This window comes from Phocoena sinus, chromosome 2 (assembly GCF_008692025.1).
Source record: "Phocoena sinus isolate mPhoSin1 chromosome 2, mPhoSin1.pri, whole genome shotgun sequence".
In the NCBI taxonomy this organism is placed as follows: domain Eukaryota; kingdom Metazoa; phylum Chordata; class Mammalia; order Artiodactyla; family Phocoenidae; genus Phocoena; species Phocoena sinus.
In genome coordinates, this window is record NC_045764.1 from 153,160,744 (window position 1) to 153,185,070 (window position 24,327).

Genomic DNA, 24,327 nt, shown 5'->3' on the forward strand with positions numbered 1-24,327 from the left:
TTGAAGGTAAAATCAACCTGACTGTGACAGTTTAGGGGCTGGGCAGCCTCTCCCTGCACTGCACACCCCTGGAACCCACTCTGGAGCTGAGAGCTGCCCCATCTCTTGGCCACAATTCCCAGCATCTTTGTAGGAGGTAGGGGCAGCCCCACTTCCATAAGAAATTTGCCATGGGACCCTCTGCTTTCTTGTTGGCCAGCAGCCTGGGGTTTTCGGAGTTGGGGAGTGGCATGAGGGGCGGTAGCTGGAGTTTGGCAAGTCTTCCCGCTGCCTCCAACCTGGGGAGGGGGGTGGATTGGCAGGACGGGTGGCTGGGCCCAAGTCATGGCCGAGACTCTGTGTGTGTGTGTGTGTGTGTGTGTGTCCGTGTGTCAGTCCTTTCCCACATGCGATCCTGCTGCCCGCTTCCTTGGCCCGCCTCACCTGGGCAGATGCCTGCAGGGGGCAGCACTGCTGGGGTCCCTGCTGGGGGCCAGGGTTGGGGGAGGCTCCCCCAGCCAGGCCCAGGCTCCACCTGCTTCCCTCCCCCTCTCTCCCCAGGCCCTTGTGTTTGCAAAGGAAGGTCAAGCGTCCCAGGAGTCTGGATGCGGTCACGGATCATTACGGCCGGGAGAGCTGGTGCAGCCTCGGCCAGGGCAAGGGCACGGCGGCTGGTAGACTGGCGGGCGAGGTCCCGTGGAGTGAGGCCGTCCTCGGTTGCAGCATCCCTGCCAGTGTCGCCACTCCCGCGGACGCTGGGGCCCGGAGAGTGGTGCTGTGGACTGGTTCCGGCCAGTGGCGCATTTAGCATCAAAACAAACCCAATACTGAGTTAGTCGGCGACCAGTCCCTCTGTTTCTGACAGCTTGGGTCAGTTTCCTGGTGACTGACAGAAATGAAAACCTGAATTTAGGCTGTGGCTCTGCCAGTCTTTGCTGAGTATTCTCAGACAAGTTACTCAGCTACTCTGAGCCTCAGTGTTCCCATCTGTAAAATGGAGGGATTCAACATGATCTCTGAACGTTTTTTCTATCTCTAAAGCACTGTCTGTTCTGTGGCCCTCTTCCTGTTCTGGTCCTGGAGGTCAGGAGAGATGTAGGAAGTTGGAGTTTTAAGGACTTCCTTGGCTTCTGTTCACCCAGTTGTGAGCATCTGACTGGAGAGACTCTATAAGGGACAGATTGCTGAGGAATAGGGAGGCCCTTCCCATTTGTGAAGAGCAGAGAAGAGTCATGGTGGGTGAGAGCCAACAGCAAGAGAAGGGGAGGTGGCAGAGAACATCCGAAGAGCTTCTGGCACGTAACTGTGGTGCTCATGGGGAACATCAGCTCCTTTGTGGTTTGCTCTCCATCCCTCCCTTGAGAAACTGTCATTCCCCAATACCTGTGTTTCAGGTGAGGCTATTAACTATGGAGCTCTGCCCGTCCCTGTCCAGCAGTGGGGATTATGAGTCATATTCAGGGGCCAGTGTGGATGGTGACGGAGACAGTGGCACGCTCTTTTCTCTGGCTTTGCTAACTGTGTGGGTGAGGTAAGTCTGGAACTGTTTGGAACATCTTTGATGCCGCATGGAGAGAGCCTGACTGAAAATGGAGCACACTAAAGGGAAAGCAAAAATATTTTACATTTAAAAAAATTTTTATTTATTTATTTATTTTTGGCTGCACTGGGTCTTTGTTGCTGTGCGCGGGCTTTCTCTAGTTGCAGTGAGCGGGGGCTACTCTTCATTGCGGCGCGCGGGCTTCTCATGCGGTGGCTTCTCTTGTTGTGGAGCACGGGCTCTAGGCACACGGGCTTCAGTAGTTGTGGCTCGTGCGTTCTAGAGCGCAGGCTCAGTAGTTGTGGCACACGGGCTTAGTTGCTCCGCAGCATGTGGGATCTTCCCAGACCAGGGCTTGAACCCATGTCCCGTGCGTTGGCAGGCAGACTCTTAACCACTGCACCACCAGGGAAAGCAAAAATAGAAACAGAAGGTCCTAGTGACATAATTTGAGCTCCCGGATATATCCATGCCTAAAGCCAGCCCCACCCCTGGATTTCCCCACTTATTTGTACCAATGAATTCCTCCTTTCGATTATTCCAGTTTGAGTTGGATTTCTACTGATTGTGGTTGACTGAGTTCTGGCAAATATAGTGTCTAATAAATATAATAGCACTTCAGGATGATATGCTAGATCGTTTCTAGTCAAAGTGGTCCAAGGACCAGCAGCATGGGAGCTTGCTGGAAATGTAGAATCTCAGGTCTATCCAAGACCTATTGAATCAGAACCTTCATTTTTACAAGAGCCCAAGCTATCCATATATACATTGAAGTTTGAGAAGCAGTACACTAGACCAGTAGCTCTCAGCTCTAGAAGCACACTTAAAAGTCCCAACACCCAAGCCATACTCCAGACCAATTAAATCAACATCTCTGAGGGTGGACCCTGGCATCCTCATTTTTTTTAAACTCCCTGGGAGATAACAATGTACAACCAAGCTTGAGGACCACTGCTCTGGTGTGATTTGCTTAATGGTAGCTAAAACGTCAAATGCTTTGTGATTTAGAATACAGCCAAAGCCTGCTTCTGTGTGGGCACAGCAAAGGGACCTTGGTAGTGGTGGGGTCCCTTAGAAATGAAGTGGGAGCTGCCTTGCCCGGTAGAGGAGCCAGACTGGGCTGTATCCCACAAACAGAACTCACAGGCACCCCAAGGCGGATTTTACCAAATCCTGGAATACTTTCTTTTCTTACTACAGCAACATATCTTCTCTTCCTTTGAATTCATAATCCAGGACTACATAAATATCTCGTAAGCTTTAAAAATTCAAGTCCCTCTGACACAGGAACTTGACCATAAGCACAACCTGAACCCCAAACTGAACCCAAATATTATTTTTTTACTGAACCATGAACTACCTCCAAAATATGTTGTGAGTTTTTATTTTCCTTCTAAAAATCACTATTGTGGTGAATCAATTCACTCTGGAGCTAATCCAGATGCTTTCTAAAATCAGTCAACTAGAAGAAACTGGGGATATCAGAATATTCTCTGAATTGAACGCAAGCAAAATCCTTTGCATTGGAGAATTGGCTCTGACTGGTTGCTGTGGGAATTTGGCCTGTGGCCTCATGTTTCCAGTGGCTCCTGCATTTCTATTTCTTTCTGAGTGAGGACCTTGCCAGGACCCATGGGGCACCTGTGACCAATTATGTATGGTCCAGGTGGCATCGTTAGGGTGTTAGCAGGTGGCAGCGGTCCGTATGCATGGAAAAATGAATAAGATGGAGGTATATCCTCCTAGGGAGAGGGAGAAGAGGGATGGAAAGGGAGTTTCTGGGGCTGCTTTGTGTTTGTTCTTTATGGTTTTAACTGCTGGCAAAGAACCCTTTCCCGTCTGGAGTGCTGCTTGGGAGCAGGGAGAGGTGTGGGAGGGGATGGGGAGAGAGCTAGAAGCTGGCCTTTCTCTGCTCACCGTTGTCAGCAGCTCATTAGGGATTCTAATCAGGCAGAAATATTTTCCCGTTACCTCATTACCAACTCTAACAAGGTCCCAGCTCCAGGTCGTGGCTGCTTTTCTCCTGCTGGGGTTAACGACGAGCAGCTTGTTGGAGCCTTCGGTAACTCATTTGTTATAACATGCGATTCACAGCAGCAAGAAGGCTCTGGGGTGGAGGAGGCAGAGCAGAGAGCAGGGGAAGAGGTGGAGGGAGAGCCCTCTTCGCAGAGGACAGGAAGGCAGAAACGCCCAGTGCTTCGGGGAAACCAAGCTCAGACCCTAATGGGCACCTTGAATCTTCTGGGAATCCGGGCCCAGCTCTGTGTGAGGTGCAGACCAGCTCCAATTGTGTGTGGAAACAGGTGACATCATGACCAGTTGTTGGCTGGGGATTAAAGGGCGAGCTTTTAATCCTGTAGGGACAATCTTCAGGACCTCTGCTTCGTGCGCTTGTATGGCCCTAGACGCCAATCCTTGAACTTAGTGATTTGAAAAATATTTGCATGCCATAATTTACCAGGTCAAAGCCTATCCACGGCTTCCTAATTCCCATCGTCTTACATCAAAACTTCTTTACTTGCCTATCTAGGCTCTCCATAAAGTACCTCTACTCAAACTAGTTGTGTTTCAAGTATTTCCCCCATACAAAATCCTCTATCTGAAACTCTTAAGGACTTGGTCTCTTCAATATCCCGTAAAGACTGTTAATTTTACCTTCTTCTTGATTGTTCTTCTTTCACATTCAAGTCCTGTGCATTCACCAAAGCTTAACCAAAGCATTACATCTTCCATAAATCCTTTCACGATTACGCTACTGGATGCCTACGGCATGGCTTAAAATGGGGATCTGCCAGATTTGGCCCATCTCTTTTTATAAAGTTTTATTGGAACCCAGCCATGTTCACATGCTTACTTAGCTGCTTTTGCACTACATCAGAAGAGTTAAGTAGTTGCAACAGAGACCATATGACCGGCAAAGCCTAAACTATTTACTATTTGCCCCTTTGCAGAAAAAGTTTGTCTACCCCAGCTTAAACCATAAAGTTTATAACTTTAATTTATATTGTGTTTCCTTAAATTCTTCCAGAATGCCTTCCCAGCTTATTCTTTTTCTCCTTTTCTTCCTATCCACTCTGCACTCTTCCCATCTTCTCTTGCTCCGAACTTTCATCACATTTTATCTGTTTATTTCTTGTGATGCTTTCTCTTCTAAAAATTGCAACCGTCATTTATTTAAAATGCCTGTTCTGTATAATCTCTAGTCTGTAAGCCCTTTGCAGGCAGAATCTCTTCAGATCCATCTCTGCAACCCCTCACTATTAGCACAGGGTTCAGTAAGTGGGGAAAGAACCTCGTTGGTTTCAGAGTCTGCCATGGCTCCTGAATGGCCTTTCTGGAATTGCCACGAGAGGTGTCAACAGTTTTCTGGCAGTTCTGTTCAGGGTTATGACATCCTGAAGAGCTGTGTTCCTTGTAGAATAAAGCTATCTAACCCTGCCCTTGAATTACTGCTTCCTCAGTAGTGAGATCACCATTTCATGGAGGGTAGGATGCCCTGCAACTTTGTGGGTGAATTAGGGGGATACTATTGATCTTGGTTCATTTCCATCTCTCCCTTCTTTTATAACATGATCCCATTTTATAGAATTCCAGGTGTAGGCCCCTCAGTTCTATGGAGATGTCTGAGAAAACAAAAGCTTCCTGTCTTTCAATCTTTATTATACAAAATCACAGTGAAATTGTGGGAGGCAGAATAATGGCCCTCAAAGATGTCTATGTCCTAATCCCTGGAAACTGTAACTACATTACTTTATAATGCAAACGGGAGTTTGAAGATATGGTTAAGGGTAAGATTTTGAGATGGTGATATTATCTTGGATTATTGGATTGTCCAATTTAATAACCTGAGTCCTTAAAGGTAGAATAGTGAGGCAGGAGAGTAGGTCAGAGAGATGTGACATGAGAAGGACTCAATCCATTGTTGCTGACTTTGAAGATGGGGGAAAGGGCCATGAGCTAAGGAATGAGGGCAACCTCTAGAAGCTGGAAAGATAAGGTACAGATTCTCCCCTAGAACTTCCAGAGGGGAAGGCAGCCCTGACACCACATTGATTTTAGCTCACTGAGACCCATGTCTGACTTTGACCTCTAGAACAAGCAGATAATATATTGTTGAAGACACTAAATTTGTGGTAGTTTATTATAGGAACAGTAGAAATTTTACCATTTTACACAAAATATTTCACTGACTTAGGGAGGCTGTGTGGGGAGGTGGAGGCTAGCTGGTATTTGTCTATCCATTCCAGAAAAAAAGAAAGTGTTGTTCAGAGTCCTGGAGCTAGAGCTGGCCTGTTGTCTTGGAGATCATTACATTTACCCCTAAGATTAAGTTAAATTGGGGAAATGTGTATGGCCTTTTGCTGTCAGTATTTTGGGGGGAAGGCATGGACTTGGCTTTGGTGGGGTTTTTGTTGCATGTACATAGTATATACAGACTTCAGGTTTTTAGGCCAGTTTTGTAGAACTGTGGTCCTCAGAGAGTCAGGAACCCTGAAGTTCAGGGCCTGGGGTGATTTCTCCTGGGGCATTGCTTTGGTTACTAAAACAATTGGATGAACCATGTATCAATTATCTATTGACATAATAATGCTACATAAAAAAAACATCCCCCACCAAAAAAAACCCAAAAAACACAAAAAAAAATCCCCCAAACCTCACTGACTTGAAACAATAACCATTTATCATTGCTCACAGGCTTATGGCTCTGCTGATCTGGGCTGGGCTCAGCTGGGCTCAGCATCTGTGGTCAGGTTGGCTGGAGGCTGATTGGTTCAGAATGACCTCAGCTGGGGAGACTTGGCTCTTCGCCACATGCTCTCTCCCCTCCAGAAGGCTAGCTGATGGTGTTCTCATGACAGGGGAGGGAGAAAGGGGGGTTGTGGAGAGTGGAAGAGGGAGAGGGAGAGGGAGAGGGGAGTAGGTGAGGCCTCTAGAGGCCTAGTTTGGAGCTGATATGTTGCTGCCTACATTCCGTTGGTCAGAGGAACTTACAAGGAAGCCTAGATTTAAAGAACAGGGAAATAGTTTCAACTTCTTGATGAGAAGAACTACCAGGTCACATTGCAAGTGGTGTGGGAAGGATGGAGAATTAGGGCCATTTTTGCAGTCAGTCTGCCGCAGACTCTCCGGGAAGGGAAAAATGCCCTTAGACCCAAACAGCTCCTGAGAGCTGGCTCCTTTCCTGGCCTGGGAGAAGCCTCTGATGAGAGCCTCCAGATCCCATCCCCTTTTCACTACATGTCCTCTCTCAAAGAAAGCCACAACTCTCCCTATGAACTGCCAGCCATCAGCGCCCGCCTTCCCTGTCTCTCTGCTCCAAGCCTGAGGGATGTCGTGGACGACCAGCCAGCTTGATGAATGCCTCCTCTGTAAACCCTCCCCTGGCCTCTGTCACAGCATCAGTGTGAAATGAACTTGCTAATACTCTGAGAGCCACAAACCTTTTCCTCTTCCCCAGCACGACGCATCGAATCGATCTGGCTGGGTGAGCCGCGACAAACCAAACCCCACAGAAAAAGGCATCAGCAAATTTAAAGCCTCGTTCAAGGTCTTGATTCACCATAAACTAAGTTGCCGGCAGCAGGTGTTGACACTTCTTCCACGGCGGTTGATACCGGGATTTATCGACTTGCCATAAGATGTTGATATTGACCAAGACTGAGTTCCGAATGAAAAGGCCTATGGCAGTATATCTTTATTGCTCAGATAATCTGCGGACTTGCTAATCCTTCCTTGTCCCACTCAATAATGTCGCAGAAATTCTTTTGGAACGGAGAGACCATTACTTAAACACAACAAGATGCTCTTTCCCTACAAGACCTCCTGAAACAGGGATGGAGGTACCAGCGGTGTGTTGAGAACATAACCAGTGTTGGAAAATCTATTTGTGCCTGTGCCCGAAACCATAACGCCTTTAAGTTTTTAGAGACCCAGCTCTCTCCTCTTGGGAAACAGCCCAGAAAAAAACACAGTAGGATTTGACATGGGACCTGTTCATGAATAGTGTCCACTTCCCTTTCCCCACTGGTCCACTTCAGGGCCACAGGTGTGCCTACCTCCCACCCAGGCTAGTGAACAGTTTGATGTCACCGTTAGCTCTGGTCCCTGACAGTGAAATTAATGTGACAGTTGGTTCTTGCTAATTGTGGGGCCCACTAGGAACACAGAAAAAGAGGGACAATTTATTACCTGCTAATTTGTTTTCTCATTGAAATAAATACAGTCTGCAGCCCTCATTTAAGGGAGGATATGTATGCATTAGAGTCACATATGGTGACTTTTGAGTTATTTTGGATATCAGGGTCCCTAGGAAAATCAGCAGGGAGAAGATGAGCAAACTGAACAGGGCCAAGGAAGCAGCCCAGAGTGGCTGGGTCAGGGAGCAAGCCAGAGGGGCAGAATTTCCAACCCAGCTCCCTTACCCAGCTCTGTTCCCCTGGATGGTTTCTAAGGGCCTCTTCAAAGAGGAAGATGGAGGCCAGTGGGGAGAGGCCAAGGAAGACAGAGCCACAGGAAGATGGAGATTTCATAGACATGCTCTCCCCTGCCATCAGGTAAGCAGGTGCAGGATGACCCAGATGCTGATCCACAGTGGGACTCTTGCTCTGTTCTCTCTTCTAAGACTTGCATAGTCATTAGCAGAGCAATCTCTACTGGCCCTCCTGGCCACTTCCCATGATTTCTGGGGAGGTGGGCCTAGGTCCTGATCCTAGAGTGAACATGTGATCAGTTCTGGCCAATGAGATGAAAAGGGAATATTTTGGGGGTAGTTCTGGCATCTTCCCTCCCTGATATGAGAAGGCAGACAAAGAGTATCTCTCTATTCTGTCTGCCACCTGCTTCCTTCTTGACGTGAAGTTGGTTGGTGGGAGGAACCCCCCCTCGCTCATGCTGCCCCCTGCTTCCTACAATGGAAATGCTATGGCTTTGGCAGCAATTTTATTCCCAAGAGACCAGGAGAATGTGGAGACACCTATTCAGGGTCCTCCATCGTGGAGCAGCTAAAACAAAGCCTAACTGCCCAAGTTTCACGTGAGAAAAATGAACCCTTGTTTGTTAATGTTGCTGTGAATTGATTATTCTGTTCCTTGCAGCCAAAAGCATTCGTAAACAATATAAGTACCTATTTCATGGTTTGATGGGAGAATTATATAAGATAGTCAGAGGGTCTTCTGGACAGAGGCCTGAAAGCTTCTCCAATTTCTCTGCAGAGTCTTGACAGTAGGTTTGTAATATTTCCTCCTTGGGAATAATGATGAAAGAGAGAGGCTGGGAAAAGGAGCAGAGAAGTGAGATAACTCCACTTTTCTCTTTCTGTTTTGGGGAGAAGGCAATTCAGACTTTAGATGATGATTCTCCAACCACTGTGCCTGTAATGCATTGCATGCTGGGTCAAGCGACTATTGAATACATCTTGCAGACAATGGCTGGATTTAAAATTTTTTGTGTACCTCAAATATTGGTAAATTTCATTCAGTTTTCTCATTGCTTTACCTACTAATTTTAAGACTGTGTAGGGCATCACTTCAGTTCAATAAGCAGTGGTTTCCATTGTTTTAGGTTTTTTATTTGTTTGCCATTATTAGGTCTGCAATCTCTACAGACTGAAGGGGACTAGACAGTTCTCGTTGCAAAGGAACCTTTTGGTAAGTGAAGAATCATTATTTAATCCTAAGAATCATCTTCCAATTAATTTATTTGCTAAAATTCTTGAGAACCCAATGGTTGGGTGCTCAAATAGGGTAGCAATCTGCCCCAGGTTGGCTCCTGAACCCTGAAGCTCAACGTATTGTGGTAGCTCACAGCCTGAGAGAATCTTGCAAACTATTTGCAAGGATCAGGGAAGGGACTGCAAAACGATGTATTCTTAGCTTTGAGTTGGTATAGCTTGTCTGTCTCATAGGTTAGTATTTATTTTTAAATTTTTATTTAAAAATTATTATATAGTAAAATTAATGTTTTGTGTGTATACGATTCTATTAATTTTGACACATATATGGATTTATGTAACCACCACCATAATTAAAACAGTGCTCCCTCATGCTAGCTCCTTCTAGTCACATTGTTTTCTCACCTCCAGCCTGTGCCACTGACTTGTCTGTTTGCCATCACTATAGTTTTGTGTTTTCGAGAATGTCATAGAAAGGGAATCATATAGTAGATCACCCTTTGAAACTGGCTTTTTCATTCAGCATAATACCTTAGAGATTCATTCAAGTTGTTGTGTGTATTAAAATCTGTTCGTTTTTATTGCTGAGTGGTTGATATTCCACTGTACGGTTGTTCCACAGTTTGTTAATCCATTCACCTTTTGAAGGATAGTTAGGTTGCCTCCAGTTTGGGGCAATAATGAATAAAACCACTATAAACATTTGTGTTCAGGTTTTTGTGTGAACTTGGGTTTTCATTTCTTAGGGTAAATAATTAGAAGTTGGATTGCTGGGTCATATGGTAAGTGTACGTTTAACTTTATAAGAAGTTGCCAAGCTGCTTTCTGGAGTGGCCACACCATTTTACATTCCTATCAGCAAGGTGGGAGAGTTCTAGTTAGTCCATATTTTAATCAGTACTTGGCATTTTGGGTATTTAAAAGTTTATTTTAGCCATTTAATGTGTGTAGCGGTATGTCACTATGATTTTAATTTGCATTTTCCTAATGGTTAATAATGTTGAACATTTTTTTGACATCCATATATCCTCTTTGATGAAGTGTTTATTTCAGTCCTTTGCCCATTTTTAAATTGTGCTACTTGTTTTCCTGTTGCTGAGTTTTGAGAATTCTTTATATATTCTGGATACAAGCCCTTTGTTGAACACGTGATTTGAAAATATTTTCTTCCAGTCTGTAGCTTGTCTTTTCACTCTCTTAACAGTGTCTTCTGCAGACCAAAGTTTCTAGTTTTGAAGAAATCTGAATTTCAGTTTTTTTCTTTTATGCATTATACTTTGTGTCATATCTAAGAATGTTTTGCCTAACTTTAATCTCAAAGATTTTGCCCATGTCTTCCACAAGTTTTGTAGTTTTATATTTAGATATATGATCCAGTTGAGTTAATTTTTGTATACAGTGTGAAATTTAAGTTGAAGTTCAGTTTTTTTTTTTAGCATATGGATGTCCAGTTGTTCCAGTACCATTTTCTGAAAAGACTGTCCTTTCCCCATTGAATGGCTTTTGCACTTTTGTAAAAAAAAAAAAAAAAATGAGTTGGTCATATTTGTATGGGGCTATTTTGGGACCCTGTTCTGTTTCATTGATATGCGCATGTCTATTTCTTTGCTAATTCCATGTCTTGACTACTGTAGCTTTACAGAGAGTATTAAAATTCGGGTAGTGTGACTTCTCCAACCTTACTCTCCATTTTCCAAGATTGGTTTAGCTATTTGTCTTCATCAGTTTGGGCTGCTAAAACAGAATGCCACAGAATGAGTGACTTAAACAACAAACATTTATTTTTCAGTTCTGGAGGTAGGAAGTTTGAGATCAGGGTGTCAACATGGCTGGTGAGAGCCCTCCTCTTATTTCATAGCTGGCTGCCTTCTTGCTGTATTCTTCACATGGAAGAAAGAGAGAGGAAGCAAACTCTCTCTTGCCTGTTCTTATAAGGGCAGTAATTCCATTATGAAGGCTCCACTCTCATGACCTCCCCAAAGCTCTATCTCCAAATACCATCACACTGAGGCTTAGGGTTTCAGCATATGAATTTTAGGGGTACACAAACATTCAGTCCATAGCGCTATTCTAGTTTCTTTGCTTTTCCATATAAATTTTAGAATTAGCTTGCCCAATTCTATAAAAAAAATCCTGCTGGAACTTTGACTGAAATTATATGAATCTATAGATCAATCTGGGAAAAATGAATATCTTTACTATACTGAGCTTTCCAGTCTGTGAGCATAGTATGTTTTGTCATTTATTTAGGCCAAATTTGAATTCTGTCATCAGCATTTTGTAGTTTTTTCAACTCACAGGTCCCATGCATATTTTGTTAGGTTTATACGTAAGTATTTTATTTTTCTTGAATATGAAATATGAAAATGGTATGTATTTTTACTAGTGTCTAAAACTATGATTGGGGCTTCCCTGGTGGCGCAGTTGTTAAGAATCTGCCTGCCAATGCAGGGGAAATGGGTTTGAGCCCTGGTTGGGAAAATCCCACATGCCGTGGAGCAACAAAGCCCACGTGCCACAACTACTGAGCCTGTGCTCTAGAACCTGTGAGCCACAACTACTGACCTCGCTAGCCACAACTACTGAAGCCCGCATGCCTAGAGCCTGTGCTCTGCAACAAGAGAAGCCACCACAATGAGAAGCCCTCACACCACAATGAAGAATAGCCCCCGCTCGCCACAACTGGAGAAAGCCCGCGCACAGCAATGAAGACCCAGTGCTGCCAAAAAAAAAAAAAAAAAAAAAAAAAAAAACTATGATTGATTTTTGTGAGTTGAACCTTGAACTGGTGGCCTGTGACCTTGTTAAACTCACTTACTGTTTCTATGAATTTTACTGTTGTTATTGTCGATTTCTCAGGACTCTATATTTAGAAAATTATGTTTGTGAATAAAGACATTTTTATTTCTTCCTTTCCAATCTGTAGGTATTTTATTTCTTTTTCTTGCCTAGTTACATTAACTACAATTTCCAGTATGATGTTGATTGGACTGGTGAGAGTATGTCTTCTTCCTTTTTTTTTTTTTAACATCTTTATTGGAGTATAATTGCTTTACAATGTTGTATTAGTTTCTGCTGTATAAAAATGAATCAGTTATATGTATACCTATATCCCCATATCCCCTTCCTCTTGCGCCTCCCTTCCACCCTCCCTATCCCACCTCTCTAGGTCATCGCAAAGCACCGAGATGATCTCCCTGTGCTATGCGGCTGCCTCCCACTAGCTATCTATTTTACATTTGGTAGTGTATATATGTCTGTGCCACTCTCTCACTTCGTCCCAGCTTACCCTTCCCCCTCCCCGTGTCCTCAAGTCCATTCTCTACGTCTGAATCTTTACTCCTGTCCTGCCCCTAGGTTCTTCAGAACCATTTTTTTTTAGATTCCATATATATGTGTTAGCATACGGTATTTGTTTTTCTCTTTCTGACTTACTTCACTCTGTATGATAGACTCTAGGTCCATCCACCTCACTACAAATAACTAATTTCACTTTATTTTTACGGCCGAGTAATATTCCATTGTATACATGTGCCACATCTTCTTTATCCATTCGTCTGTTAATGGACACTTAGGTTGCTTCCATGTCCTGGCTATTGTAAATAGTGCTGCAGTGAACATTGTGGTACATGTCTCTTTTTGAATTACGGTCTTCTCAGGGTATATGCCCAGTAGTGGGATTACTGGGTCATATGGTACTTCTATTTTTAGTTTTTTTGAGGAACCTCCATACTGTTCTCCATAGTGGCTGTATCAATTTACATTTGCACCAACAGTGCAAGAAGGTTCCCTTTACTCCACACCCTCTCTAGCATTTATTGTTTGTAGAAATTTTGCTGATGACTATTCTGACCCATGTGAGGTGATACCTCACTGTGGTTTTCATTTGCATTTCTCTGTTGATTAGTGATGTTGAGCATCCTTTCATGTGTTTGTTGGCAATCTGTATATCTTCTTTGTAGAAATGTCTATTTAGGTGTTCTTCCCATTTTGGGATTAGGTTGTTTTTTTTTTTTATATTGAGCTGCATGAGCTGCTTGTTTATTTTGGAGATTAAGCCTTTGTCAGTTGCTTCATTTGCAAATATTTTCTCCCATTCTGAGGGTTGTCTTTTAATCTTGTTTATGGTTTCCTTTGCAGTGCAAAAGCTTTGAAGTTTCATTTAGGTCCCATTTGTTTATTTTTGTTTTTATTTCCATTTCTCTAGGAGGTGCAAAAAGGATCTTGCTGTGATTTATGTCATAGAGTGTTCTGCCTATGTTTTCCTCTAAGAGTTTGATAGTGTCTGGCCTTAAATTTAGGTCTTTAATCCATGTTGATTTCTTTTCTGTGTATGGTGTTAGGGAGTGTTCTAATTTCATTCTTTTACATGTAGCTGTCCAGTTTTCCCAGCACCACTTATTGAAGAGGCTGTCTTTTCTCCATTGTATATTCTTGCCTCCTTTATCAAAAATAAAGTGACCATATGTGCATGGGTTTATCTCTGGACTTTCTATCCTGTTCCATTGATCTATATTTCTCTTTTTGTGCCAGTACCATACTGTCTTGATTACTGTAGCTTTGTAGTATAGTCTGAAGTCAGGGAGCCTGATTCCTCCACCTCCATTTTTCTTTCTCAAGATTGCTTTGGGTGTTCAAGGTCTTTTGTGTTTCTATACAAATTGTAAAATTTTTTCTTCTAGTTCTGTGGAAAATGCCTTTGGTAGCTTGATAGGGATTGCACTGAATCTGTAGATTGCTTTGTGTAGTATAGTCATTTTCACAATGTTGATTCTTCCAAATCAAGAACATGGTATATCTCTCCATCTGTTTGTATCATCTTTAATTTCTTTCATCAGTGTCTTATAGTTTTCTGCATACAGGTCTTTTGTCTCCTTAGGTAGGTTTATTCCTAGGTATGTTATTCTTTTTGTTGCAATTGTAAATGGGGTTGTTTCCTTAATTTTTCTTTCAGATTTTTTGTCGTTAGTGTATAGGAATGCAAGAGATTTCTATGCATTAATTTTGTATCCTGCCACTTTACCAAATTCATTGATTAGCTCTAGTAGTTTTCTGGTAACATCTTTAGGATTTTCTATGTATAGTGTCATGTCATCTGCAAACAGTGACAGCTTTACTTCTTCTTTTCCCATTTAGATTCCTTTTATTTCTTTTTCTTCTCTGATTGCTGTGGCTAAAACTTCCAAAACTGTGTTGAATAATAGCGGTGAGAGTGGGAAACCTTGTCTTGTTCCTGATCTCAGAGGAAATGGTTTCAGTTTTTCACTGTTGAGAACAATGTTGGCTGTGGGTTTGTCATATATGGCCTTTATTATATTTGTCAAAATATATATGGCCTTTATTATATTTGTCAAAAGCTTTTTCTGCATCTATTGAGATGATCATATGGTTTTTATCCAGTTTGTTAATATGGTGTATCACATTGATTGATTTGCATATATTGAAGAATCCTTGCAATCCTGGGATAAACCCCACTTGATCATGGTGTATGATCCTTTAATGTGCTGTTGGATTCTGTTTGCTACTATTTTGTTGAGGATTTTTGCATCTATGTTCACCAGTGATATTGGTCTGTAATTTTTTTGTGACATCTCTGCCTGGTTTTGGTATCAGGGTGATGGTGGTTTCATAGACTGAGTTTGGGAGCGTTCCTCCCTCTGCTATATTTTGGAAGAGTTTGAGAAGGATAGGGATTAGCTCTTCTCTAAATGATAGAATTCGTCTGTGAAGCCATCTGGTCCTGGGCTTTTGTTTGTTTGAAGATTTTTAATTAGTTTCAATTTCCATGCTTGTGATTGGTCGGCTTATATTTTCTTTTTCTTCCTGGTTCAGTCTCAGAAGGCTGTGCTTTTCTAAGAATTTGTCCATTTCTTCCAGGTTGTCCATTTTATTGGCATAGAGTTGTTTGCAGTTGTCTCTTAGGATGCTTTGTATCTCTGCGACGTCTGTTGTAACTTCTCCTTTTTCATTTCTAATTTTATTGATTTGAGTCCTCTCCCTCTTTTTCTTCATGAGTCTGGCTAATGGCTTATCAGTTTTGTTTATCTTCTCAAAGAACCAGCTTTCAGTTTTATTGATCTTTGTTATTGCTTTCTTTTTCATTTATTTCTGATCTGATCTTTATGATTTCTTTCTTTCTGCTAACTTTGGGTTTTGTTTCTTCTTTCCCTAATTGCTTTAGGTGTAAGTTTAAGTTGTTTATTTGAGATGTTTCTTGTTTCTTGAGGTAAGATTGTATTGCTGTAAACTTCCTTCTTGGAACTGCTTTTGCTGCATCCCATAGGTTTTGGGTCATTGTGTTTTCATTGTCATTTCTTTCTAGGTATTTTTTGATTTCCTCTTTGCTTTCTTCAGTGATCTCTTGGTTATTAAGTAGTATATTGTTTAGCCTCCATGTGTTTGTATTTTTTACAGATTTTTTCCTGTAATTGATATCTAGTCTCATAGCATTGTGGTCGGAAAAGATACTTGATACAATTTCAATTTTCTTAAATTTACCAAGGCTTGATTTGTGACCCAAGATATGATCTATCCTGGAGAATGTTCCATGAGCACTTGAGAAGGAAGTGTATTCTGTTGTTTTGGGATAGAATGTCCTGTAGATATCAATTAAGTCTATCTGGTCTACTGTGTCTTCTAAGCTTGTGTTTCCTTATTTTTTTTCATTTTGGATGATCTGTCCATTGGTGAAAGTGGGGTGTTAAAGTCCCCTATTATTATTGTGTCACTGTCGATTTTCCATTTATGGCTGTTAGCATTTGCCTTATGTATTGAGGTACTCCTATGTTGGGTGCATAAATATTTACAATTGTTATATCTTCTTCTTGTATTCATCCCTTGATCATTATGTAGTGTCTTTCTTTGTTTCTTATAATAATCTTTTTTTTTAAGTCTATTTTGTCTGATATGAGTATTGCTACTCCAGCTCTCTTTTGATTTCCATTTGCATGGAATATCTTTTTCCATACCCTCACTTTCAATCTGTATGTGTCCCTAGGTCTGAAGTGGGCCTTTTGTAGACAGCATATATATGGGACTTGTTTTTGTATCCATTCAGCCAGTCTGTGTCTTTTGGTTGGAACGTTTAATCCATTTATGTTTAAGGTAATTATTGATATTTATGCTCCTATTACCTTTTCCTTAATTGTTTTGGGTTTGTTATTGTAGGTCTTTTCCTTCTCTTGTGTTTTTTGCCTAGAGAAGTTCCTTTAGCATTTGTTGTAAAGCTGGTTTGGTGGTGCTGAGTTCTCTTAACATTTGCTTGTCTGTAAAAGTTTTAAATTCTCCATCAAATCTGACTGAGATCCTTGCTGGGTAGAGTAATCTTGGTTGTATGTTTTTCCCTTTCATCACTTTCAATATGTCCTGCCACTCCCTTCTGGCTTGCAGAGTTTCTGCTGAATGATCAGCTGTTAACCTTATGGGTGTTCCCTTGTATGTTATTTGTTGCTTTTCCCTTGCTGCTTTTAATCATTTTTCTTTGAATTTAATTTTTGATAGTTTTATTAATATGTGTCAGCATGTTTCTCCTTGGATTTATCCTGTATGGGACTCTCTGTGCTTCCTAGACTTGATTGACTATTTCCTTTCCCATGCTAGGGAAGTTTTCAACTATAATCTCTTCAGATATTTTCCCAGTGCCTTTCTTTTTCTCTTCTTCTTCTGGGACTCCTATAATTCGAATGTTGGTGTGTTTAATGCTGTCCCAGACGTCTCTAAGACGGTCCTCAATTCTTTTCATTCTTTTTTCTTTATTCTGCTCTGTGGCAGTTATTTCCACTATTTTACCTTCCAGGTCACTTATCCATTTTTCTGCCTCAGTTATTCTGCTATTGATTCCTTCTAGAGAATTTTTAATTTCATTTATTTTGTTGTTCATCATTGTTTGTTTGTTCTTTAGTTCTTCTAGGTCCTTGTTAAATGTTTATTGTATTTTCTCTATTCTATTTCCAAGATTTTGGATCATTTTTACTATCATTGCTCTGAATTCTTTTTCAGGTAGACTGCCTATCTCCTCTTCATTTGTTAGGTCTGGTGGATTTTCATCTTGCTCCTTCATCTGCTGCATATTTCTCTGTCTTCTCCTTTTGTTTAACTTACTTTGTTTAGGGTCTCCTTTTTGCAGGCTGCAGGTTTGTAGTTCCCATTGTTTTTGGTGTCTGCCCCCAATGGGTGTGGTTGTTTCAGTGGCTTGTGTAGGCTTCCTTGTGGAGGGGACTGGTGCCTGTGTTCTGGTGGGTGGGGCTGTATCTTTTCCTTCTGGTGGGCACGGCTGCGTCCAGTGGTGTGTTTTGGAGTGTTTTGAACTTAGTATGACTTTAGGCAGCCTCTCTGCTAATGGGTGGGGTTGTGCCCTTGTCTTGCTAGTTGTTTGGCATGGGGTGTCCAGCACTGGAGCTTGCTGGTCATTGGGTGGCGCTGGGTCTTAGTGTTGAGACGCAGATCTCTGGGAGAGCTCTTGCTGACTAATATTATCAGTGGGGCTGGGAGGTTTCTTGTGGTCCAATGTCCTGGACTCAGCCCTCCCACCTTGGAGGCTCAGGCCTGACATGCAGCCAGAGCACCAAGACCCTGACAGCCACACAGCTCAGAAGAAAAATAAGAAAGAAACAAAACAAAACAAAACAAAAATGAACAGCCAGAACCCTACGACAAAGGGTAAAAGCAAAGCTATACAGACAAAATCACACAAAGAAGCATACACATACACACTCACAAAAAGAGAAAAAATATGTATATAAAAAAAAGGAAGAGGGCTTCCCTGGTGGCGCAGTGGTTGAGAGTCCGCCTGCCGATGCAGGGGACGCGGGTTCGTGCCCCGGTCCGGGAGGATCCCACGTGCCGTGGAGCGGCTGGGCCTGTGGGCCATGGCCGCTGAGCCTGCGCATCCGGAGCCTGTGCTCTGCGGCGGGAGAGGCCACAACAGTGAGAGGCCCACATACGGCAAAAAAAAAAAAAAAAAAGGAAGAGAGCAACCAAACCCTAAACAAATCCACCAATGATAATAAGCACTAAATACTAAACTAAGGTAAGCATAAAAGCATAAACAAATTAGATACAGAAAGCAAGCCCCAAATCTGCAGTTGCTCCCAAAGTCCACCACCTCAATTTTGGGAACATTCATTGTCTATTCAGCTATTCTTCAGATGCAGGGTTTATCAAGTTGATTGTGGGGATTTAATCTGCTGCTCCTGAGGCTGCATGGAGAAATTCCCCTTCTCTTCTTTGTTTGCACAGCTCCCGGGGTTCAGCTTTGGTTTTGGCCCTGCCTCTGCCTGTAGGCCACCCTCAGGAGTCTGTTACCCACCCAGACAGGAGGGGGTTAAAGCAGCAGCTGATTCAGGCTCTCTTGCTCACTCACGCCAGGGGGAGGGTGGGGTACAGTAATCATAATTGGAATGTGGGGCAAGCCTGAGGTGGCAGAGGCTGGCTTGACATTGCAACAGCCTGAGGCACACCCTGTGTTTTCCTGGGGAAGTTGTCCCTGGATCACGGGACCCTGGCAGTGGCGGGCTGCACAGGCTCCCGGGAGGGGAGGTGTGGATAGTGACCTGTGCTTTCACACAGGCTTCTTGGTGGCTGCAGCAGCAGCCTTAGCATATCATGCCCATCTCTGGTGTCCGCGCTGATAGCTGATAGCTGCAGCTCACGCCCGTCTCTGGAGCTCATTTAGGCGGTGCTCTGCCTTCTGTGGGCACACAGGGAAGGAATCCCTTCTCTTCGCACACCCAGTAACAATGGTCTCTTGCCCCTCTGGCAGGTCCAGACTTTTTCCCGGACTCCCTCCCGTCTAGCTGTGGCTCACGAGCCCCCTTCAGGCTGTGTTCACGCAGCCAACCCCAGTCCTCTCCTTGGGGTCTGACTTCCGAAGCCCGAGCCTCAGCTCCCAGGCCCCACCCATCCCAGTGGGTAAGCAGAGAAGCCTCTCAGGCTGGTGAGTGCTGGTCGGCACCAATCCTCTGTGTTGGAATCTCTCCACTTTGCCCTCCGCACCCCTGTTGCTGCGCTCTCCTTCGTGGCTCCGAAGCTCCGCCCCTGCCCACACCCCATCCCCACCAATGAAGGGGCTCCCTAGTATGTGGAAACTTTTCCTCCTTCACAGGTCCTTCGCAGAGGTGCAGGTCCTGTCCCTATTCTTTTGTCTCTGTTTTTTCTTTTGCCCTACCCAGGTACATGGGGAGTTTCTTGCCTTTTGGGAGGTCTGAGGTCTTCTGCCAGCGTTCAGTAGGTGTTCTGTAGGAGTTGTTTCACATGGAGACGTATTTTTGATGTATTTATTGGGAGGAGGGTGATCTCCACATCTCACTCCTCCACCATCTTGAAATTAGTTCTCCTTCTTCCTAACCTTAGGGGAAAATAATTCAATCTTTCACCATTAAGTATGATGCTAGCTGTAGGGTTTTTATAGATGTCTTTTGTTAGGTTGAGGAAGTTCCCTTGTATTCCTAGTTTGGTGGGATTTTAAAAAGTGATTATATGTTGCATTTTGTCCAATGTTTTCCTGTATCAACTGATATGAGGTTTTTCTTTTTAGATTGTTGATATAGTGGTTTGCATAGATTGATTTTCCAGTATCGATCCATCCTTGAATTTCCAGAATAAACTTCACTTGTTTGTAGTGTATTATTCTTTCTATGTTCTCCTGGACTTAATTTGCTAATATATTTTGAAGATTTTGCATCTATTTTCATTAGGGATATTGGTCTCCAGTTTTCTTTTCTTTTTTCTTCTCACTTCTTTCTTTCTTTTCTCTTTTTTTTTTTTTTTTGGGTAGGGAGTACTGTCTTTGATTTTTGGCATTAGGGTAATGCTAACTTCATAAATTGAGACAAAGTGTTCCCCCCTATTTTCTGGAAGAGATTGTCTAGAATTGTATTATTTCTTCTTTAAATAGTAGAATTTGCCAGTAAAATCCTGGGGATTATTTTGGGGGGAAGATTTTTAAACTATAATTTAATAGTTATAGCACTATTTGGGTTACCTATTTCATCTTGGGAGAGTTTGAGTAGTTTGTGGTTTTTGAAGAAGTGGTCATTTTATCTAAGTTGTCAAATTTACGTGTGTAGAATTGTTTATAGTATTCTCTTACTATCATTTTAATGTATGTGGGGTTTATAGTGATAGCTCCTCTTTCAATCCTGGTATTGAAACTTTGTATTTCTTCTTCTTTTTCCTTCTAGAAAAATTTCAATTTTATTTATCTTTTCATAACTAGCTTTTGGTTGTACTGATTTCCTTTTTCTTTTCTGCTTTCAATTTCATTGATTTCTTCAATTATTTATTATTTCTTTCCTTTTGCTTGCTCTCTGTTTACTTTGTTCTTCTCTTCTGCTTTCTTACAGTGGAAACTTGGATTATTGACTTGAAACCTTCATTGTGTTCTAATATAATCACTTAATGCTATAAATTTCTCTAGAATTATGGCCTTAGCTACATCTCACAAATTTTGATGTGTTGTGTTTTCATTTTTGTTTAGTTAAAAATATTTCCTAATTTCCCTTGAGACTCTTCTTTGGCCTATGAATTATGTAGAAGTTTGTTGTTTAATTTCCAAGCATTTGGAGATTTTTCTGTTATTTTTCTGTTACTGATCTAGTTTAATTCCATTATGGTCAGAGAACATTCTTTGCATGGTTTCAGTTCTTTTAAACTTGTTGGTTTAGTTTTTCACCCACTATTTGATCTATCTTTGTGAATGTTCCAAGAACATGTATTCTGCTATTCTTGAGTGGAGTGCAGTATTGAGAACGATGTGTATTCTTCTGTTGTTGGGTGAAGTGCTGTGTAAATGTCAATCAGATCCAGTTGTTTGATGATGTTGTTTAGCTCTTCTATATTCTTGCTGATTTTCTGTTTGCTAGTTCTAATTATTAAGAGTGTCAAAGTCTCCAGCTATAATTATAGAGTTGCCTGCTTCTCCTTATCAGTTTTTGCTTCATGTATTTTGAAGCTCTGTTGTTAGGTACACAGTTAGGATTGCTATTTCTTCTGGTGAATGACTCAGTAATTTTCTCATTTCTGAAATCTTTTTGGTCTGATATTAATATAGCCACTGTGACTTTATTTTTAGTGTTTGCATTGTATGCCTTCCCCCTCTTTTTATTTTTAATAAGTTTCTTGTAAACAGCACATAGTTGTGTCAGGGGTTTAAAAAAATGTATTCTGACAACATTTGTCTTTTAATTGGTGTGTTTAGATCATTTTCACTTAATGTAATTATTAATAAGTTTTGATTTAGGTCTACCATTTTATTATTTGCTTTCTGGATTGTACTCTCTTTTTGTCCCTCTGATTCCCCTTTCTATTTTATTTAGTATATTTTTTTGTAGTTTTATTTTGTATCTAGTTTACAGCAATTTGATTATGATGCATTTGGGCATGGGTTTCTTTGGGTTTATTCTTCTTTGGATTTGCTGAGCTTCTTCAATGTGTATGTTTATTTCTTTGTCTATTTAGACTATTTAAATCATTTTTAGTGTTTCACTCACGTTTCTTTATTTTTTGAGTCTATCTCTTTGTACATTTTTCTTTAGTGGTTGCTATAGGGATTACAATATACATCTTAATTTTTCACAAACTACTTAGAGTCAATATTTTCCCACTTCAGGTGGAATGGAGAAATCTTGCCACATCAATCTCTCTATTCTCCCATTTGAGGTTGTAATTATCTTACACAGTGTACCTGCACACATTGAAAAGTTCACCAGGTGATGTTATAAATCTGCTTTTAATCATCAAACACATTTTAAATAACTTAAGAGATGAGAATAGTTTATTATACCTAACCAGATATTTACCCTTTCTGATGCTCTTCCTTCGTTCTGATGTTACAGATTTTCTTCTGGTATTATTTCCCTTCTGTCTGAAGAATTTCCTTTAGCAATTCTTTTAGAGCAGGTCTGCTGGCATCTTAGTTTTTCTTCATCTGAGGAGGTCTTTATTTTATCTTAAATTCTGAAGGATATTTTTGACAAGTATGAAATGTTGGTTGATAGTGCTTTATTTTCAGCACCTTAAAAATGGTGTGCTGCTTCCTCTGGTCTCCATGGTTTCTCATAACAAATCCACAGTCATCTGAATCACTGTTCCCCTATAGCTAATGTGTTGTTTTTCTCTGGTTGCTTTCATGACTTTTATTTTGTATTTAGTTTACAGCATTTGATTATGATGCATTTGGGCATGGGTTTCTTTGGGTTTATCCTTTTTTTGGATTTGCTGAGCTTCTTGAATTCGTATGTTTATTTCTTTTTCCAGATTTGGAGGGTTTTCGGCTATTATTTCTTCAAAAAATGTTCAGCAAGGTACTATTTTTTCTCTCTGGGACTCTATTTTTTTAAGAAAAATAAATTTATTTTCTTATTTATGACTGCATTGGGTGTTGGTTGCTGCATGCAGGCTTTCTCTAGTAGTGGCCAGCAGGGGCTACTCTTTGTTGGGGTGCTGGCTTCTTATTGCAGTGGCTTCTGTTGTTGTGGAGCATGGACTCTAGGTGCACGGGCTTCAGTAGTTGTGGCATACAGGCTCGGTAGTTGTGGCTCGTGAGCTCTAGAGCTCAGGCTCAGTAGTTGTGGCCATGGGCTTAGTTGCACTGCAGCATGTGGGATATTCCTGGACCAGGGCTTGAACCCATGTCCCCTGCATTGACAGGCTGACTCTTAACCACTGTGCCAGGGAAGCCCCTCTCTGGGACTCTATTAACACAAATATTAGACCTTCAATTAGTGTCCCACAGGTAAGGCTCTGTTCTTTTTTTTTTTTCCTCTCATTTTCTTTATCTTTGTTATTCATTTTGGATAATTTTATTCTCTACCAGTTGGTTGACTCCTTCCTATGTAATCTCTATTCTGCCGTTGAACTCATACTGTATTCTTCAGTTCGAAACTTTCCTTTTGGTTCTTCTTGACGTTTTCCATTTCTTTGCTCAGAGTTTCTATATTTACATTAATTTCCAGAGTGTTAGGAATTATTTATTGGAGCATTTTAATAGTAGCTGCTTTAAATACTTTACCAGCTAATTCCAACTTTTGTGTTATCTAGGTGTTGACACCTGTTGACTGTCTTTTCCCAAGTGAGCTGAAAATTTTCTGATTCTTCACATGTCAAGTAATTTTGAGTTGTACCCTGAATGTTTTTCATATTTTGTTATGAGATTCAGGGTCTTTTTAAAGTCTTATGGATAATGGTAATATTTTTATTTAAGTAGGCAGCTGATCTGCTGCAAGTTCTAATTCATTTTCTGTGGGCTGTTTCCATATCAATTTGGTTTCTAAATCCTTTATATATGCTACTTGAATCTCTCCCATGTGTGTGCCACCCAGTGGCTACTCTGGGACCTGGGGGGTGATCTATATGTTAGTTCATGGTTCATAGTCTTTGGTATGCTGTTTGGGATCAGATGCATGCAGGCACAGCTTGGAGGCAACCCCATAACCAGTTAGATGGGGTCACTTTCCTAAGCTGCTTCCTCTCCCTGATCTCCCTATTATTTTCTGGGTCCTTGGGTTTTTCTGTTCTTCAGTCAGAAATCTAAGGTTTTATTTATACAATTTTGCCACCCACTTTCACAAGTGTGCCCATGTCAGGGTCCAAGGAGTAGAAAGACAAAGACAAAAAAAGCAATGGAGGTTCACTCCATTCACTCCAGGTTGGAGGTTCAACCTCCAATGGAGGTTCACTCCATTCTTTTGGGACCATAGCTCCTCCAATCATAGAGGAAGTTTCCCCTCTTTCTGAGTTTTTATTCCTTCGGGATTCATTGCTACCAGAGCATTGTTTGGGAGGTAGAGTGTGAGAGAATTGAGGAAAAGAAGGAAAAAAATCTAGGAGAGTTTTGCACTCTCTCTGAGCTTTAGGAGTTCCCCAAGCCAGAGCTAGAGGCTTCTTCTGGAACTTACTCTCTGTGCCCCAGTGCCCCTTCTGGGTTTTGGGCTGCCTTTAGTTCAGACTGGTGGATACCAGATGGAAAAAATGGTAAACACACTATTTAATTTTGAGAGTTCTCAGATAGCTGCTCCATGCATTCTGCCCAAGATTTACAGCTGCCTTCAATGGGAGAAACAGGGTTAAGGGCACTTACTCCGTCTTACCTGGAACTGGAACCCCAGTATTCTCTTTCAGATTTAATAATAATTACCATTTC

At 41.7% G+C, this 24,327-nt stretch overlaps 1 protein-coding gene across 14 annotated transcripts in view; it reads left to right on the forward strand.

The window, feature by feature from the left end:
• ADCK1 (aarF domain containing kinase 1) overlaps positions 1-11,710 on the forward strand; it is a 153,166-nt gene extending 141,456 nt beyond the window's left edge. For 10 of the 14 annotated variants that reach the window (XR_004348326.1, XR_004348313.1, XR_004348314.1 and 7 more), the window contains 2 exons: positions 7,972-8,981; positions 9,106-11,710. The gene's annotated coding sequence lies outside the window, so the exon portion shown is untranslated. Of the gene's footprint in view, positions 1-540; positions 1,672-7,971 lie in introns of those variants that run through there. The other 4 variants (XR_004348316.1, XR_004348318.1, XR_004348319.1 and 1 more) reach the window with 4 other exon arrangements.
• The last annotated feature ends 12,617 nt before the right edge of the window (positions 11,711-24,327 follow it).